The sequence below is a fragment of the Canis lupus genome, chromosome 18 (genome assembly GCF_048164855.1).
Source record: "Canis lupus baileyi chromosome 18, mCanLup2.hap1, whole genome shotgun sequence".
Classification (NCBI taxonomy): Eukaryota; Metazoa; Chordata; class Mammalia; order Carnivora; family Canidae; genus Canis; species Canis lupus.
In genome coordinates, this window is record NC_132855.1 from 17,009,109 (window position 1) to 17,028,780 (window position 19,672).

The 19,672-nt window shown below is 44.5% G+C and overlaps 1 protein-coding gene across 1 annotated transcript in view; it reads right to left on the reverse strand.

Moving 5' to 3' along the window:
• Nucleotides 1-18,444, reverse strand: part of ITPRID1 (ITPR interacting domain containing 1) — a 134,172-nt gene extending 115,728 nt beyond the window's left edge. Inside the window, exon 1 of the mRNA XM_072783580.1 lies at nucleotides 17,936-18,444. The gene's annotated coding sequence lies outside the window, so the exon portion shown is untranslated. The remainder of the gene's footprint in view (nucleotides 1-17,935) is intronic.
• Between the last annotated feature and the right edge of the window lie 1,228 nt (nucleotides 18,445-19,672).

Consider the following 19,672-nt stretch of genomic DNA (forward strand, 5'->3'; position numbering starts at 1 on the left):
TGCTACAAACCCAAGCAATATGTGAAAATGGACCATGCTAAGCTTGCTGTGCTCTGTAAGTTTCCTTCCTCAGCCTTGGGTTTCACTAATTTCTTTATAAGATACTTTTATTAAATTTTGAATTTTTTGAGAGAGAGAGTGGGGGTGGAGGGAAAGAGAGAGAGAATCTCAAGCACACTGAGCATGGAGTCTATGCAGGGCTTGCTCTCACGACCCTGAGATCACGACCTGAGTTGAAATCAAGAGACAGATGCTCAACAGACTAAGCCACCTAGGTGCTCCATTCACTATTTTCTTTATAGAATGAAACTTTCCAGAATGTACTCTGCCTAAGCCCTGCCCTCTGCATCTCTTTGAGTTCTAAGGTATATAGTCTCTGCCTTAGACTTTAAGAAGTGGAAAGTGAGGATGGGGGCATATAGACACAACTGGTCCTGTGGGTACAGGTCCTAGTTCTTAAATCTGCAGATGATATGGAAGTAAGAAAACATCTATTATTTCTTTAATCATACTGTTTCATTGCATTAAAGCAGGTCATGACACAAACTAGTCTTTTTTTTCTGAAATAATTCCATTTGTGTTTTATTTAGTAACAAGGCATTCCAAATCCTGATAATAAGTTGCCTACAAATCTCAGTTTCCAATGCTTTGAATTTTCTCTTATTCTGTCTCTCCATGAGTATTTTAGTAAGAAGGTGGGAGAGACTATATTGGGAGCTACTTACCAAGCAACAGTCTGAACAATTCCGTAATGATCAATTTTTAGTAATCCTTTGGAAAAGCTGGTTAAAATCTTAGAGCCATTGGGCATTACTCTGTTAGAAACCTTAAATACCCTCTGGTCCATCTATCTGGGAGACTGAACTGTGGAAGAAGAACTTACACTCCAGCGAACTCTCCAGAATCTACAACTCCATTGGAGGAGATCCTAAAATTTTCCTATCAGCCTTTGTATCTACCCCTGGCTGTAGGTCAGGGGCATGCATGCAATGCCTCACAGATGCTAGGTACTAATCACTTTGCCAGCTTTCCTAAGAGAATCTAGTACATTCTGTCATAGCCCAGACTTTAGCCTCATCCGTCAAAACCAGGAAATGGATTCATGTTTCTACCTTCCTCTCCCCACTCCATCCCAATTCCCAGCACTTCCAGCAACACATGCCAGTCCCTGACAAAATGATTTCCCGTATACATTCCAATTTGTAATATTCATATAATAAAGGATAAGAAGAAAAATTGGGGCAGTCACTGAGCCCCCTTGTAGGGAAAGCAAGTGAAGCAAGAGAATTAGTTTATAGGTATTCACCTTCTTCCTGTTCCCAATTAGACCTGGTGGTAGCGCTCAGACTCTTAGGCTCTCTCTGTCTTTCTGCTTCCATGAGGCACACAGACACTACACACATGCTCATACCCACACAATCAGACATCCATACACACAAAGAAAGCATTAATCATTGGCTACTCCTGCCATGGCCTTGATTCTCTCATAAGAGCAGAATAAACCAGGGTTTCACAAACTGTAGTCCAAGGTCCATGGAACGTTCATCCATATTACATGGAAACCAAGACCAACCCTTGCACAGCAACGACAACAATGAAGGGTACTGGGGAAAGGTTTGGTGCTCAAATACATTTGGGGAGTGCTGACTAACATGAACAGTCTTTGTAGCAGGAATTCTGAGGCTCTTTCCTGAGCTGATGTGCACTGAAAATCTCTAAAACCAGGGTAAGTAAGAAGTGTTTCCCACCTTGTTGAACCATGAATATCTCACAGGGGTTGGAGTGTTTACCCAGAGCAAGTTTTAGAAGCATGGACTAAACACCTTCTCTATTTTTCCCCCAAGCTTCCAGATTTGCAATCCTGAAGGCTTATATTTAAAACCAGATTCTGCTTGTCCCTATGTGGCCTCTGTTAAGTTGGTAAACCATTCTGAGCTTTAGTTTTCCTTTCTCATGAGAATTTAAACAAAAGTGTATGTCACTAGGCCATTGTGAGGAATAAATGGTAAGTCCTCTCAAGAGCCTAGTGGAATGCCTGTCTCCTTTCCCCTGAAGATTCATTTCTCATAAAACAATTTCAAAAATGATAATGAGCTTGGTGACCCTACCCAAGAGGCAAAGATCAACAAGTAGCTGGTCACTGAAGAAAATCTCCCATGGTCTCTCAGACCTTCATGAGGCTGCCTAAGTGCCCAGACACTTCACATATTGGACATTTATATCAAAGCATGGAGAACCCTGTAAAATGCAGAAGCTCTTGTGAAGCCTCTGTATGAGTCAGCTTCTCAGATGAACATTTCTCAACTAACAAAGCCCCAAAGGAGAGTAGCAGCTGAGAGATACTGTAAGGGCCCACATTAGGGGGACAGGTTTTGAATCTCTGCTCTATAGCTCACTGGTTGGGGATAGGACTGAAAGGTGTATGAATATCTTAGCACAATACCTAATGCATTATAGGTACTTAAATTTAAAAGTATGTATGTATTGTTATTAAACACTATTAAGTGAGCAATTGCTCAGTGCCAGGCACTGGGGGTACAGTTCCTGCTGCCCTTACAGGGATGTGTTCACTGAGAAGTCCAGGCATCGTTCAAGAAATATTAGGTCATCCAAGTCTTGGAGACCTATTGAATCCATGTTCTTCCATCCAGTGATCGAATCTACTCCACCTATTTCCCTAATGGTCATCGAGGCTCTGCTGGACATGTGAATGAAGATTAAGATCTCTCCATTTTCCAAAACAGCTGATTCCAATTTCAGAGGTTATAATGGTAGAACCACCTCTCTTAGGGTGAATGTGGATACCCAACCCTGTCAATTTTGCTTTACAAAAATAACTCGCATGCACATTTCAAATAACCTTGACTCGTGTTAAAATCACAGCCAGCATATTTTCCCGTCTTTTTAAAACAGTAATTCATAGCTAAAACATTCCTCTTTACTTGCCATTCCTTGTGCTTTCTACCATTAGTGACCTCTGCCCTCCTTTTGTTTCGAATAGAGCTGATGCCACAACATCTGGCATGATTAACTATGATGTCTATTCAGCTGCTTGATTAACTGCAAAGTCCACTTGCCCTCCTGAGCTGCAAGGACTCCCTTCCCATTGTCATCACGGGTGCAGCCTTGGCAGTTTATGCTCACGTCAGCGGTGAGGTCCGTATCCCTTGGGGACGCTTGGCTGTTTATTGCTGTCCAGCAGGAACAGCAGGAGGAGAGTTGCCTGTCCTTAGCTGGGTCCCCATGGCCTATATCAAAAGGAGCCACAGGATTTCTATTTTCCACTAAGTGAGGGCACTGAAAAGCAATGGTAGAGGGGATGGGATAGGCATGTTAAGGATCTTGAAATGTTCTTTCTTTTATATTTGGAAGGAAGAGATTCAAGTCCTGGATTACTCAAGATAAATTTTCTACCAGGATGAATGTGGGTGAATGCTCTGCCTCTGCTCCTATCTTTTGCTTTCTCTATGCTCAGACTCAACCCCTTCTTGAAGGTCAAAGACTCATTACATCAAATCTCTTTTCCTTCTCTCCTTTCCCCTCATTTTTCTAACAGTGGGTGGGCAAATCACTGGGTAGGCTGAGAAAGCAAATGACTAGGGAATGTCCAGTCTCATTTTTATTGCTATTATCTCAATGCTATTATTAGCTTCAGTGACTGGGCTCAAGTTCTGGCTTTGCCCTTTGCTTATGGTGTGACTTGGGGCAAGTTAATGCCCAAACAACTCTGGAAGACGTGTTGATAACCCATTTAGAGAAGAGAAAACTATGGCTCAAAGAGAAGTGACTTACCTAAAATAAAAAACCAAATGTGTAAGGTAAGGTCTTAAATCTGAGTCTAAAATCCATTCTTTGTTACTTGACCAAGCTCTCTGATCAACTAACAGATGCCAGTTGAATTCCAGATCACTCAGTCATGGATTTTTCTTGTCAGTGACCGGTTTTACCAGTAGAATTCAATCTTCTTTTCAGTAATACTGACATAGGAAACAGCTCCCAAGGGGACAGAGTTTGAGATCAAGCTCCATTTTATCTACGTGACAATTTACCTAACCTCTTTGAGCCTCAACGTTCTTATCTAAGAAATGAGAAAATAACACCTCTCCCATAGGTAGTGTCAGGATTAAATGATGATGGCTAAGCACCGTATGCAAGTACCTAACCTCTTTGAGCCTCAACGTTCTTATCTAAGAAATGACAAAATAACACCTCTCCCGTAGGTAGTGTCAGGATTAAATGATGATGGCTAAGCACCGTATGCAAGTATAAGGGATTACTAGTATTGTTGTCATTGCCGAGATGCATCCAGTTCTTTGGGAGCAGGAGCTTTCATGCAACCTGAGTTACTCTTTTCCCAGAATGATAAGGAATGTGTAGAGGAAATGGTGGAGTCTTCACCTCCAGGTTCAAATAGAAAATGAGTAGTCTTGGTTCCTTTTGACACTTGGTCATGAGAAAGCTGTTCCTGTTGCAGCAGTGTGCAATGAACAATGAGTGAACAGCTACTCCTTGAAGCAAGTCATTCATGAATATCCCTCAGTCCCTGGCAGGGGTGGGCAGGCTGGCTTCTCTAGAATGGGAAATTTTGGTGGTTCAGCCCAGGGTTTGGAGCAAAGGTGGCTTCTGTTGATACAGTCGCAACTCATGTATTTGTTGGCAATGGAACATCTTCCTCCATTACTCTACCATCATTATTCATTGAGGTTCTCTTCAGTGATATTGATATAGGAAATGTCGATGATGTTCCAGGTTCTAGAGTTAGAACTGTGAACAAAACCAAAGACACTCTCACCTCATGGAATGGGCCTTCTAGCGGGGGAGGCAAACAATAAATAACCAAGGAAATGAATGGTAAAATGATGTCAAGTCATAATAGGTGTTACGAAAAAAATACAACAAGGTGATGGAGTTGAAAGGGATTGGCAGAAGGTCCTTTAGGTCAAGTGGTGGGAAAAGGCATTCTGAAGAGATGAGAACTGAATGACAAGAATGAATTAACCAGCGAGCTGTTGATTCTCCACTTGCCCCCATCCATGCCCTGCTCTTCCCTATCTGACTTATTTCCCAACTGATTTGCAATGGAATTTGGCCAAAGGAGACAGCAAGAGGCAAGAGGAGGAGAGTTGGGGCATTGTGTCTCCTGCTTTTTCCTTGCTTAGCACCTGAGCCTTTGCACCCTGGGGAAGGCTGTGGCCCTCCACAACTGTGGGTCCCGTGGAGTGGCCCTCCAGAGCTCCAGCTCCCTAACCAGGAGCCTCCCACCCTAGCCTCAGGCTGCTGGCCTTAGAAGTAGCAATGGCTTCTTGCTTCTGCTCCTCCCTAGGTTTCTCATCATTCCTTCTTGTTCCCTTAAGCCTATCCACACATCCATTCCTTCATTATAATATTTGCATTAACAAAGTTGGGGTGAAATCTGCATCTTGCTGGAATCTAAACCCGCATACCTTGTGAAGATGCAGGAACAAAGCATTCCAGGCAGAGAGGACATCATTATTTTATGAACAAAGTGAAGAGGATAATACTAATCTTTGAGTTATTTTTACAATAGATTAGAAGCCTTTTCATATGTGTAATCTCATTTAAATCCCTTGACAACACACAAAATTTGGGCAGGTGTTATTTCCATTTTACAAACAGTGAACCTGGAACTTTGGGAGATAAATGACTTGCCAAAGAGTGACATGGGTGGTTAATACTAAAGCCAGTGCAGGTTTTGGCTTCTAGTTCAGGCTTCTTTCCCCCCTCATCTTTTCCTTAGCAGGCAGATGATCAAGAGAATCCAGGGAACATTTCTCAAGGACCAGCTTACTAACTTCAGGAGCAGCTCACAGAATCTGTCACATTTAACCAACTGCCAACCAGAATTTTTATTTCAGTCATAGAGTCACTTGAAGCTTCAGAACTCCAAAAATTCCTCCCAAGATCAGAAGTGACCAGGACGATCATCAAATCTTCTCATAGCAACAACCATGTAATTAAAGCTTACCAGTTAATACTCTGTTTCAGAGTATACGCATTCTCCACCTGATGCAAAATGTTTCTTTCTCCTAGATATGTAAAAGTAGCCACAAATAACCTATTTTAAAGAAACTGGAGAAGCTGCATATTTATTAGAATCATTTGGTAGGAAAAATGTATTCACAGAATTATTTTGATATGCAAATAACTATTGCATACTTAATGTGTTTTGAAGCTGAGAATTTTGTGTAAATGGTGCTCCTAAAGTGGGCACCATCATAGTTATAATACAGCCTTTATGAGCAATTTCGCATAAACCTAGGACTAAGAATATAATTTATTCTTAAAAGTGGAGTAAACCACAGAAAAATCCAATTTCTGGCAGTAGATCATTACTTCCAAGACTTCCACAAGCCACCTTCCTCATTAACTTATCATTTGCAGCTTAAAATATCTACATGCACCTCTGCAATACCCCCATAGTTAGTCCTCTGGGGGTTTCCGAGCCAGATTGAACATCTGGATTTTGCAGTGAATCCAAAAGGTCACCAGATTCAGAGTGGTAGAAGTAGATGGATAGATGGGCACATGACAATGCGCAGCCACCAAGACAAACCGCTCCTGCTGGCCCACGCCAGCCTCTCAAAGTTTACACTCATCGAGATAGATGCATTGTTACATGGATGGATTGTTATATGGCTTCGGAAAAAGTCAGTGTTTCCCTTTCTTTCTCGCCCATTTGGCATTTTGGGGCCTGCTGTCAGGATTCACACCGATTTTTGGCTTGGTTTCTAGAGGTTTTTTTTTCCCCCTACTACAGTTGAGCTTAAAGAAAAATAGCACAATGAAATTGTTAAGAAGAAAGGAAATCATGTTCCAGATGGTTTTGAAGAACTCGAAATTGACCCAGGGCCCAAGAAAAGGCCTTTTATTTATAGAACATTGAGGAAAGCGGTATTCCTTTTATTTGGTCATAAAAGAAACAACTGAAATTGCCCTGACGTTCCATAAGAATGCAGCCTGCATGTGTGCATTTACATGTGTCTGCGAGTGTGTATCTGTGTGTGTGTGCACTCGTGTATCTGTAAAGAGATGATCTGTGTGTGTGTGTGTGTGTGTATCCTCTCCTAGGAACCTCATAGAATCTGTGAACAATACTGACTCAAGACCTTCAGATTTGCTAACTTTTCCAAAGATAAAAGGCATCTCAAAACATTGAGAAACGGTCACACCCAGTCTCCCAATGGTAGAAAGTTCCTGACAGATCCACTTGGGGAAGCGTGGATGTGCCCTTACTGTATTTCACAGACAGAACCGTTGAGTCCCTATATATGGCACACCCGAAACGAGTTTGACACTGGATGTGAGCTCTACTGGAATTAACGCTTTAAGAAGTTTAAAAATAAGTAAAAAAATAAAAAATCTGCCAAGGCCAATCACATCTTGGGCAGGGTGGGAAGGTGGGAAGGGACAGGCCCTGCAGGTGGTGGGCAGCCGAGGAGGCTGTATTGCCACGTCTTCGTAGTTACAGGCCATGGAAACTGGACTGAAGCAAGTGTAGGAAGAACAATAAGGACAAACGGATTTATTGGGTTTCCGGGGTGAGAGAGGAACCAGGGCCCAGAGCCGGGGACGCAGCACAGTCCCGAGCGCCTCTCCATCCCTCCTCTACACCTGCCCACCTGTGTTCGGCTCCTGCCCTGCACACAGGTTTTCTCCTGAAGGCAGAGTGTGCTCACCATTGGTGTCTAATCACAAAAGCAGCAATGTCCACACTAGGCAAACTGTGGAAGGAGCCTCGGTGTCCATCGACAGACGAATGATTGAAGAAGCTGTGGTCTATGTATACAGTGGAATATTCCTCAGCCATTGGAAATGACAAATACCCACCATTTGTTTCGACGTGGAGGGACCTGGAGGGTATTATGCTGAGTGAAGTAAGTCAGTCGGAGAAGGACCAACATTATATGGTCCCATTCATTTGGGGAATATAAAAATTAGTGAAAGGGAATAAAGGGAAAGAGAAAACGAGTGAAAATATCAGTAAGGGTGACAAAACATGAGAGATTCCTAACTCTGGGAAATGAACAAGGGGTAGTGGAAGGGGAGGTGGGCGGGGGGTTGGGGTGACTGGGTGATGGGCACTGAGGGGGGCACTTGGCTGGATGAGCACTGGGTGTTATGCTAGATGTTGGCAAATTGAACTCCAATTAAACAACAACAACAACAACAACAAAGCTACATTGCCTTTGCTGTCAGTCCCAGTTAGAATGAACCTCAGAGAAGTAATCTTACCAGATCAGCTTGGGACCCACGTTCCTCCCTGGACCAGTCACTGGACGCGAGCAGAGCGTGCCTGCCCAGCCTGGTTCCCCAGGATTGGAGTCTATGCAAAAATCAGCAGCCAGGGCGGGAGGAGGAGCAGCCAGGGAAGACGGTGCCCAGGTGAGCACGGCGTCCACCACAGCTGCCCAAGCAGGCTCAGCAGGCCGGGGTGGCTTGTGTTACCCACATGTCTTATCCCAGGGAATATCCATTTCAAAGATGGGACACCTGTTTTAAAGTGGGGGACAGACTTGTCACGGCACCGAGGGTGCAGGGCACATAACTCACCGAGCCTACAGGTGCTGCGTGAGGGGGCACGCCACCTCCCAACCTCCCCTGGCATCCTCTCTAGGTAACCACAGTGCTCCTCCTCCAGGGCCAGGAGCACCACAGGCTCTTTCCCTCCTGTGGATCTAGTGTATTTTATTCCTTTTGCCTATAAAACCTTCTCCCTTGCTGCTTGCATGGCTGAGACCTTGTCCTATTTAGGGCTCCTGTCCTCAGAGAAAGCTTCACTGGACACTCTGGTTAAGAAAGCCTTGCTTTAAAAAAAAGAAAGAAAGAAAGAAAGAAAGAAAGAAAGAAAGAAAGAAAGAAAGAAAGAAAGAAAGAGAGAGAGAGAGAGAGAGAAAGAAAGAAAGAAAGAAAGGCCTTGCTTTGCAATTTACCGGAGCCCTTCGTTTAGTTTTTATGCTACTTCATCAACTGATATATTTACTTGCTCATGTAGTTGTTCACCTGGCCTGCCTGGTGGACTGTAAGCTCAGCAAGGGTAGGTACCATGTCAGGTCTTCTCATGCCTATGTTCCCAACATCCATGAATGTCCCCCCCCACCACCACCACCCACAGGAGGGGCTTATAAGTTTTGTTGAATGAAGAGACGAATGATGGAGAATAGCTACATTGTCGGGCGGAACGCAGCTGCAAGGGAGGAATACAAAGGGAACCTGAAATCCAGTCTGAAACCCAAGTGGGGGGAATCCAAGAGGATCCTGGTGAGCAGCGCAGGATGCACACAGGGCTGCTTTGCTCACAACACCAGGGGGCGCCGATTGCATAGACTACAGGGATGCCGGGGAGGCCCTCCCAGAGTTGGGACTGTCTAGACCATATCCTCCCACAGTTTGGTCCACCCCATGTTAGGAACAAATAAATCCATTCTAGGAAGCCATGTACCTTTGGAGATCGGTGCTGAAATCATCCGTGGTGAAGGACTAGTTTGGTAAAATGCTTTCCAAACCATTGCTCACCAAAGCTTTTATAAACTATAACAAAAACGAATTGCTAAAGAAGAGAGAAACAGAAGAAGTACCAGATAAAAGGCCCAAACTTATAAATAGATAGAACAGACATAAAATCACTCTGTCCAATTATTACAAAAACATTTTCAACCTCTGTACTTTCCTCATTGCGGACTCACCATGGTTTGTAGATCAATACCAGTCTCTGAGCCACACTCAAGCATCACTGCTTTTGGGGGACTCAAGCCCAAGTGGAAGCCCAGGAACAAGGCCAGGTGGTGGTTAACAGCCTGCCCGGAATTCTCACAGAAGCCCTGTGTTAAGAGCAGGACAGGGATCCCTGGGTGGCTCAGAGGTTTAGCGCCTGCCTTTGGCCCAGGGCGTTATCCTGAAGTCCTGGGATCGAGTCCTGTGTCAGGCTCCTGTTATTGAGCCTGCTTCTCCCTCTTCCTGTGTCTCTGCCTCTCTCTGTCTCTATGTCTATCATAAATAAATAAATCTTTTTTTTTTTTTTTTAAAGAGCAGGACAAAGGGTGAGGCTTAAGTTGGGGGTCAGAAACTGCTTTTATTAAATTTTGAAATGTGCTCATCATGGGGTTCTTTTGCATTAATTTTTATTTTTATTTTAAAAAACTACAGTAAAATAATATTTTCTTGATTACTGAGCTTTTGATGCCCCTGGAATTTTTTTTTTTTTCCAAGGTAAAGTCGTTATTCACCTCTCCCTAGTCCTGGCCTTGAGGATGGGCAAAAGACTTACTGTTATATATACAGCAAACTAGGCTAAGAGAGCTTCACTGTTCAGTAGGTGAATAAGTGACTGACACCTGCACACAAGTCTACCCCAAAGCCTGGGCCCTTTCCATGTGCCACCCTGCTGCCCATGCTGGGCATGCGCCACTCATTCATCCATTCACTGGCAACACCATCAGGGATCCGCATGAAGTGTGTGCTACATGTGTACCTAGAAATGAGTAAGTTAGGACCAGTGAGCCGGGGCCAGGTAAGAGATGATCTTGAAGATGAAGTTGAGGAATATGGATTTTCTCTGGAGTTTCCGGGGCATTCTAGAAAGTGGCATGGTCTGATTTAATACTTAGAAAGTTCACTCTGAGAGCCAGGGAGTGACTTGGGAGACTGAAGTGGGCAGAACTGGAGACAAGTACCTGGTTATGGAAGGTTGCAGCAATCCAGGGGAAAGATGAGAATGAAAGTGAAGCCTTAAAGAGGGTTCCTATGACTGGCACTTGAAGGTTCAAGAGGAGAATGAAATTAGCCTGCCTCCCCCAGGCTGTGCCCCGCGCTGTGCTCCCTGGAAAGGCATTGCACGGGGCTATTGGAGAAGCCAAGCAATATGTAAGGGTGCATAGAGAGCAGGGAGGGAGAAGGAGGGAAACGGGGAGAATCTGGAGTGTGGAGAGCGGGTGCAAGGAGACATGGCAATAGAAGAAACTGGTAAAGGAGAGAGAGCAGAAGGCAGGCAGCATCTGCGTGCTCAAGGACAGGAGGAAGGAGGAAGGCGGGAGTAGGCGGAAACAGCAGTCAGATTCTCAGCAGCACTAAAATTGTCCCTGCCACTTGGCAGGAGTCAGTTCAGATGTCCCAGATCCAAGAGCCAGGCTCTTTTTCTCATTCATGTAACTGCACAAGGAACAAGTTGCTGAGACTCAAGGACCAAAGGATCCCTTGGAAAATATCAGTTCTATCCTCCGGGGTGTTTTAAGCCCTCAAAGCTTTGTTTATCAAAGCGATGACAATGACAAAGAGTTATTTCTGCCAGAGTGAACTATAAGAAATCTCGACTGTCTGATTAAGAAAAAAGAAAGAAAGAAAGAAAAAGAAAAAGTTTGTAAAGCTCAGTTCAAACATGCGCAATGCCGTTTAGGAAAAATTAATTTAGAATCAAAATTAATACATAAATGGATACTACAACTCAATCTTTAGGGACCAAAAAAGGCACTCTTTTCATTATTGACCATTTTTAGAATGGAAAAAAGAGGCCCCTGATACTATGGGCAATTTCACAATCCTCTCAACTCTTTCACTCAATTACGTATTTATTTTTGCATTTGCATTTGCTGTGCAATATGCACTATGCGATTGTTTTGTTTTTAAAGATTTATTTATTTAGTTGAGAGACAGACAGAGAGAGCACAAGCAGAGGGAGGAGGCAGAGGGAGACAGAGAAGCAGACTCTCTGCTAGGCAGGGAGCCCGACTCAGGGCTCGATCCCAGGACCCTGAGATCACTCCCTGAGCTGAAGGCAGATGCCTCACCTACTGAGCCACCCAGGCGCCCCACTGAGCAATTGTTGGTTAAAAAAATTCTATAGCGTAGAAAGGGCAGGAATCATCATTATTCCCATTTTGCAGAAATGAAAACCAAGGCCCAGAGCACTGCAGAAATTTGCCCAAGATCACACACATGCTAAGAGTCAGAGCTGACCCAGGAACTCAGTGTTCTTTCCACCAATCCACCCTAAGTGGCCTGTGTTGTGTGGCTTTTCTGGGAATGCAGCATGATGACCATTGCATCATCTTCTCCCAAAGATCTGCTTGGGGACTGTTGTGAACCGTACTCCAAGTGTTTCCTGTAGAAGGCATGGGCAGAGCCATGGACTCGGGGTCAAAAGGCTTAGCAGCTCCCACACTGCATCCCTAGGGCCTTGGGCAAGACATTAAACCCTGGGAGTCTCCGTTTCCTTAGCTGAAAACTGGTGGCAGCTGTCCCTGTTTGTTGTAAAGTGGTACAGCATTATTGTCCAGCAGGAAGGGGAGGGATAGAGGGGTGGGACATAGGGTTCAGCTAATGCAATTGAGGAAAAACAGAGAAAGAACCCCAGGGTATTTAGGCCCCTACAGGGGGATCATCTCCCACTAGGTTGTGTGAATAGGGATGAGGGCTTGGAGAAATAAGTTAGAATTAGCATGAGTCCCATTAGTGTCTGGAAGACAGAAGGAAAGTTCACTCCATGAGCACTCACCATGTGCCAAGATCTGTGCTAGACACGTTGGGGTACACTATTGATTTCATGACTGTTTTTGACCACTTTAGATGCTGAGCACTGTTGTAGGCGTTGGGGATACCCGAGTGAGGAGATACAGATCCGATGACCCTGGAGGTCACCTCTTCCCTTTAATGCCTTAGCAAGGAGAGTCAACTCACTGGACTGGGACAGCGACCAAGGCAGACTTTTTTTTTTTTTTTTTTACAAGATTTTATTTATTTATTCACGACAGACTAGAGGGAGAGAGAGGCAGAGACACAGGCAGAGGGAGAAGCAAGCTGATGAGGGAGCCTGACGTGGGACTTGATCCCGGGTCTCCAGGATCACACCCTGGGCTGAAGGCGGCGCTAAACCGGTGGGCCACTGGGGCTGCCCCAAAGCAGACTTTCTAATGAAGATGCTTCTCTACCAGGTTGCCCCCTCTGCACCCTTAAAAATATGTAGAATTTCAAAGTAGTGGAAGCTTTCTGTCTACCAAAGCTATGGGGCACCTGCCTGCCCTAGGCACCCTTCTCTGGGATAACGAACCTTGGAGCATTGTGCATATTCAGCTCCCCTTCTGCTTGTGATGTTTCCTCAACATGCTCCAGTTTATATCACATGATACTGGTGGCTCTTGGAGTCTTTGTTGCAGAACACGAAGACGCTATTCTCATGAAACTAACAGTCCTGTGGATGGGGTGGACAATGAACAATGAAATATAATAGACTCTGTCAACGGACTTCTTTCAGGTTTGCCACAACTGTTCAGGTTTGAATCCTGGCAGGCAACCTGTGTTGCCATCCACCCATGGCTGACACCCTCACCTGGGTGCTCTCAGCCACTCTTGTGGCATCACCTACAGGCTTGATGAATCCTCTAAGCCTTTATCACCAGCCTAGGTCTCCCTTCTGAGGACCAGACTCATCCCAGCTTCTTCCCAGAAGTCTCTACATGTGTTCCAGAAGCACAGAAACCACGGATCCTACCACCCGGGCCAAGAACCAGGAATCAGTCAGCTTCTGTCTTTGCCTCATCATCTTCCAACAGCCTGTCTGTCTCCACACCCAGCTGAGTCTGGCATCTCTGGCCTCTTCATCTCTCTCTCTCCATACACCCTACCTTAGATCCAGCCCCCAGATCTGAGCTCATGCTCATAATCATTTGCTAACCACTCCCCCTCCAATGACCCTTCCCTCCAGTCCTCTCTCCAGTACCTCACAATGGTCTCCCCAGAGTAGATATTTAAGCAAGTTGCTCCCCAGTTTCCCACAGCTGGTAGGAAAAGGGTGGAACTCTCAAGTGTGTCTCCACTCTCTGTCTCCCACCTCCCTTGTGGCTCCTTTCCCTAGAAATGGCCTATGCTCTGGCCCCACCAAAATTCTCAACAATCTCCAGACATAACTTAGCCATTTGAGATCGTCAAGTCTGCAAACTCTTCCAAGATGCCCTGCCCCCTCATCCGCCTGAAGAATCCAACCCTCTACTGAGATCAACCTGTATGCGGCCTCCATTTAAAATGCCTTCTCAACTTCCCCCCAGCTAGAGAGAGTCTGGGTTTTCAAAACACTTAGAAAGGGATGTCTTTTTTTTATCTAAAGATTTTATTTATTTATTCATGAGAGACACAGAGAGAGAGGCAAAGGCACAGGCAGAGGGAGAAGCAATCTCCCCACAGGGAGCCCAATGTGGGACTCGACCCCAGGACCCTGGGCTCATGACCTGAGCCAAAGGCAGACACTCAACCACTGAGCCACCCAGGTGCCCCAGAAAGAGATATCTTAATGTTTCTTCCTTATATGCCTGTTTTCCCACTTGATTTTGAACTTCTTAAGGAGCTCTTTGTATGCTTAGAAATTGATACCTAATAATATTAATAAAAATAGCAATAAATGATGATAATACCTATCACTGCATAGCACTTACTATGTTCCCAGTGGTAAGTCTGTGTCTGAATGCATGTGCACACATGCCTGTATATTCAAACTATCTTCACAAGAATCCTGTGAGGAAAATGCTACACTTTTTCCCATTTTACAGAGGAAGAAATGGAAGAAAGTAGATTAACTGACTAGGCAAAAAAGCACATAGTTGGTATGTGACAAAACTAGATTTTGAACTTTGGACCAGAATCCTTGGTTTTTACCACTAAGCTTGACTGCATTGCACAGGGCACTCTGCTAACTTTGGGTATGGCTCCTGATGGACTGAATGATTAAAACACAAGGCAACAGGTGATGAGGGTGAGGAGAATAGTAGAAACCAAGAGGCAAAGAGCTGTGATGCCTTTTCACAAAGGCACAGAGGTGGATGACATTAGGATATCTGCCTAGTGGAGAAGGTGGTGTGGAAGGAGGGGATGGTGTAAACAGTGGGAACAGTGTAAGCAGACAAGACTCTGGAATGATTGTTGCACTTTTGGGAGAGTGGGGCATGGCTGCGGAACTACAGAGCAGTATTTAATACAGCGGAGGAAATGTTTCCATTGGAAGTGAAAAGTATTTTCAATACTTGGTGCTTTCCTCAGGCCTGCATTATGAACTTCATGGACCTAAGGTCCTCCTTTGGCCTTTCTGGACCTCCTCCTTCATAAATGGTATTAAAGATTATATTCTCTAACTGCATTGGTGTAAGTAGTATATATTAATTTATATTATTATATATAAATAAAAATTATATATATATATATACATATATATGTATATATATATATAAATCTGTCGTGTTAAGGCACTTAGCTCACAAGTGTCTCGAAACTTTAGCATCCACCAGGCGGCTTGCTTTCACAACTTCTGCTTGGCAGAGAGTGAGGCAGACCCAAGCCTTCCAGCTTCCGGGCACAACCTCTGTGGGTTTGTTCCAGGAAACAACCCGGGGATGATACAAGCTGCTTGTGTCCATGCGTGTCTATACAGTCATGCATCGTGGGCCATGAACTTGGAGCTGTCTATGTCACCTAGTGGAAATTGTCCTTGGTTTATTATCAGAACATGTTTCTTTTCTTGGCTATAGCATTCCATGGCCATGGGCCCTTGGTTGTGGTGTTTAATCATGCTGAGCATCGCTTCTTGTGATGGTCAGCTTTGGACGGCCCTAACAGAATACTCTAGACTGGACAGCTTAAACAATAGAAACTTATTTCTGAGATTAGAAGCCCTAGATTGAGAGATCAACTGATTTAGTTCCTGATGAGCTCAGCTTGCCAATGGTCACCATCTTGCTGTGTCTTCACCTGGCATTTCTCTTGAGAATGCACATGGAGAGAGAGAGGTCTTCCTCTTCTAATAAGGGCACAAGCCTCATCAAGAAGGCTCCAATCTCAGGAGCCCATCTAACCCTGACCACTTCCAGAGAGTTTCTTCTCCAAGTACTACCACATTGGGGGTAGGGCTTCAACATATGGATTTTGGGAGTGAGGGGAATTTGGTTCAGTTCATAATGTTTCTCTGACCCAAGAAGTGGGCATAATAGAATATTTAGGAAAATAAAGTATAATTCAATAGGGATATATATATACACACACATATATATATATATACAGTGTTTATATATTATAGCTTATATAATATATGATTTACTATATTTTTATGTAGACATATTTTCCTATATATATTTAATAAGCCTTTATAAAGAGTGGATATTTGGCTTTAAAAAGATTAGTTTCTTAGATTTTACCTTTTTATTTTTGTGGTCTGTCCACTATCAGGTGACAAACTGAACTCAGATACTGACTCATCTGATCCCCTTCCGGACTTAATGCAGGAAGGCTGTTGGTCTGTGTCAGGTGTCCAGCTTGTTCAAATCCACAAACATTTTACTTGTCAGTACCAGCATGTTTCAGGCACTGTTCTGGACCCGAGTGGGGCAGGGACAGGTGACAACAGTACAGAGCTCCACACAAACACTTGTGTCTAGTCTAATGGTATTTAGGCTAAATGGAACACACGTTTGATAAGAAGAAAATGACCAACCTAACATGGGATGCTAGGAGTCAAAACGGAAGAAGGAAGGAAGGAAGGGGAGAGGAGAAGAAAAGCTGGAGATCTTCCCTCCTGCACTCCCTCTCTCTCACCACTGCTGACCTCCACAAAAAAAGAAATTGGAATAAAACCCTCTAATAGGCAAAGAAAGATTTGTTTGTATAATTTCCTAATAAAACCGTAAACGTTGGCCTAACTCTAGGCGTCAGAGTGTTCTCACCCCGCTGTTGGCCAGGCTAATAAGAAAAGCATTGTACTGAGGAAGTTTGGGCATGAATTTGATCACTCCCCAAACAGTTCCGAGCAATAGAAGGGGAGGCATTACTATGAAGTTTTAAAACTCTACTACTTTGAAATTCTCACGTAAGAACTGTCACAGGGGAAGGCAGCAAGACTGCGATTTCTCCTTGTTTTACACCACAGGACTGAAAAGGGAGTTGAAGGAGATTAATTACATTCCCTGCTAATCAATGCAAAGACATATTTTTCTGCTTCTCCATCTCATAATTTTTATTTCATCTAGTTTGGGCTTTTTTAGGGTTGCCAGATGTCCCAGTTTCAGTGGGACAATCCTGCGTTTTGAAGGTACGTCCCATCTGCTCTTGAAAATATTTCTGTTCACTGCTCTCTCGTGGACTGTAGGGTTTTTAGAGCTGCCAGCCAGAGTACGGCTGCTGGAGAGAGGATGATAAATTATTGTAACACTATAAAAAAAATTACTCACATCCACCAGCACCCCACCTTAGCAGTGCTGTGAATTAATTCTGTGGGAATCTTTGTCATGAAAGGTGAATCTCCAAGGCGCCATATGGGAATTTGAAGCTCTTTCCACAGTGTCTTCAAAAAGACAGAAGATGTAGTAGGCAGGGCAGGGTAGGATGCAGGGAACGATTCCTGGACTTGCCATTAGAACACCTGGCTCTGCCATTTTCCAGAAGAGTAACTTTGGGCTGTTAGTTAAGGGAAGAAACTATAGTATCTGATTCACTGCTATGATAATGCTGGATAGTGTTATACCCATTTTATAGGTAAGAATGTTGAGGCTTAGCTCCACCAAATCCAGAACTCCCATGGTGTCAAACCCCATGCTCTTTTCATTACAGAAGACCTACTTCCTTCCTTCCTTCCTTCCTTCCTTCCTTCCTTCCTTCCTTCCTTCCTTTCTCTTCCTTTCTTTCTTTCTTTCTTTCTTTCTTTCTTTCTTTCTTTCTTTCTTTCTTTCTTTCTTTAAGATTTTATTTATTTATTTATTCATGAGAGACACAGAGAGAGAGGCAGAGACATAGGCAGAGGGAGAAGCTTGCTCCCCGCAGGGACCATGATGCAGGACTCAATTCTGGGATCATGACCTGAGCCAAAGGTAGATGCTCAACCTTTGAGCCACCCAGGTGTCCCAAGGACTCACTTTCTTAATCTATTAAGCAAAATAATCATAGTCTATACCTTGCAAGATGTGAAATGGAAGTCAGCGAACAGATCCTCTAAAGGTCTCCTCCTGGGCTCCCGTAAACTGGGCTGGGGGAACTTGTCAGCTCAGGTCCTGTCTGTGAGAGATCTGGAAAGGACAAATTCCACTGAACAAAGCTTCTTAGTGCTGGCCCGAGTCCTTTTTAACTTGACCTCAGACTAGATGTCGGGGCCGCCACTGTCAGAGATAAGCTCCACCATCTCAGGTCATGGAACCACATTCTCTTTATCCTCTGTCCTCTTATATTCTTCATTTCTCCCAACTGAGGCATTGAAACCCGTGCATCCACTCAGCCGGAACACAGCCACTCGCCACATTAGGGACGGCCACCATAACCTGCTGAGAGTGAGTTTAGTGTATTTATTTTAACAGAACAAGGCTGTGACAGAAGAGGCCAAGCTGGCCAAACACTGAGGATGGTTGCCGCCCCAGGTAAATTCTGGGGGAGAGGCATTGCAGGGGAAGCTGTGTCACCAAATGAGAATGTTCTAGAATCCTGTGGGAAAGGCACGGAATGATTCCATTAATGCGCATGGCATCATTTTCATCACACCAATAGCTGGAAGTTTTTGCCAGGCCCGTAGCTTTCTTATTGTCATCCTCGATAGAAAAGCCTCAATGGAAAGAGAGTCAATAATCTCCAACGTGGGCCTTTGTCAGTGTATCTAAGGAACAAATGTGCAAGTGGCAGAGAGATCCTAAAATACTGCTAGCGCGTCAGCTGTCATCACTTTGGATGTTTTGCTGGCAGCGCATCGCACAGCCTACTCATTTTCTTGTTTTCCTCCTGCCCTTCAGAAGGCATTTTCTCCCAGGAATGCTGAACATCTTTTTCTTAGATTTCAGTTCCTTGTGTTCTTACCCTTTCACACCTCTCTCTGTCCTTTGTTTGGGGTTAAGAGTTTTTATCTCATGAACTGTAGAAGGGTTCAGGGGGTTAACAGTCCCCTTGCAATTTTTTCAAAAGTGCGTGCACATAGGCACATTCCATCAGGTCCTCAAAGGGATCTATGACATCGAAATGATTGAGAGCTAGTGCAGTAATATATCCCTATTTCTCTCTTTTTAAAAAGATTTTATTTATTTATTCACGAGAGACACACACAGAGGCAGGGACATAGGCAGAGGGAGAAGCAGGCTCCATGTAGGGAGTCTGATATGGGACTTGATCCCAGAACTCCAGGATCATGCCCTGAGCCAAAGGCAGACGCTCAATGGCTGAGCCACCCAGGAGTCCCTATATCCCTTTCTCTGGGGTCGTAGGGCCACTCATAGCAATCTGGGTGGGAGTTAGGAATCCCAGCCAATGTTCTATTGATGGGGAGATGAAAAACAGTTATTTCTAACCCCAATTCCCTAGGGGACCGCAAAGAAATTCCTACAGCCCTAAATTCCTCTGTTTCTCAGCTGTAAAACAGGTTCAATGTGTTTCTCACTGACTCCACAGCCCTCCGTTTTCCACGCACCCCCAAGCTCAGGCCCATGGAGTTTCTTATCCGTTCTGCATACGGCTCACCGTCAGTGGCCTGGGATGATGTCCACATTGGGTGTCTTACTCCTGACCTCTACTACTGCACCCATCACACTGCACAACAGCTACACACTGGCGTGCTGGCATCCCCCTCTGTTTGCAATATCCCGGGGAGCGGTGGCCGTGGCTTACTCTTCCACCACCAGTGTCCAGTGGTGGAAATGAAGGAAGGAAGGAATTC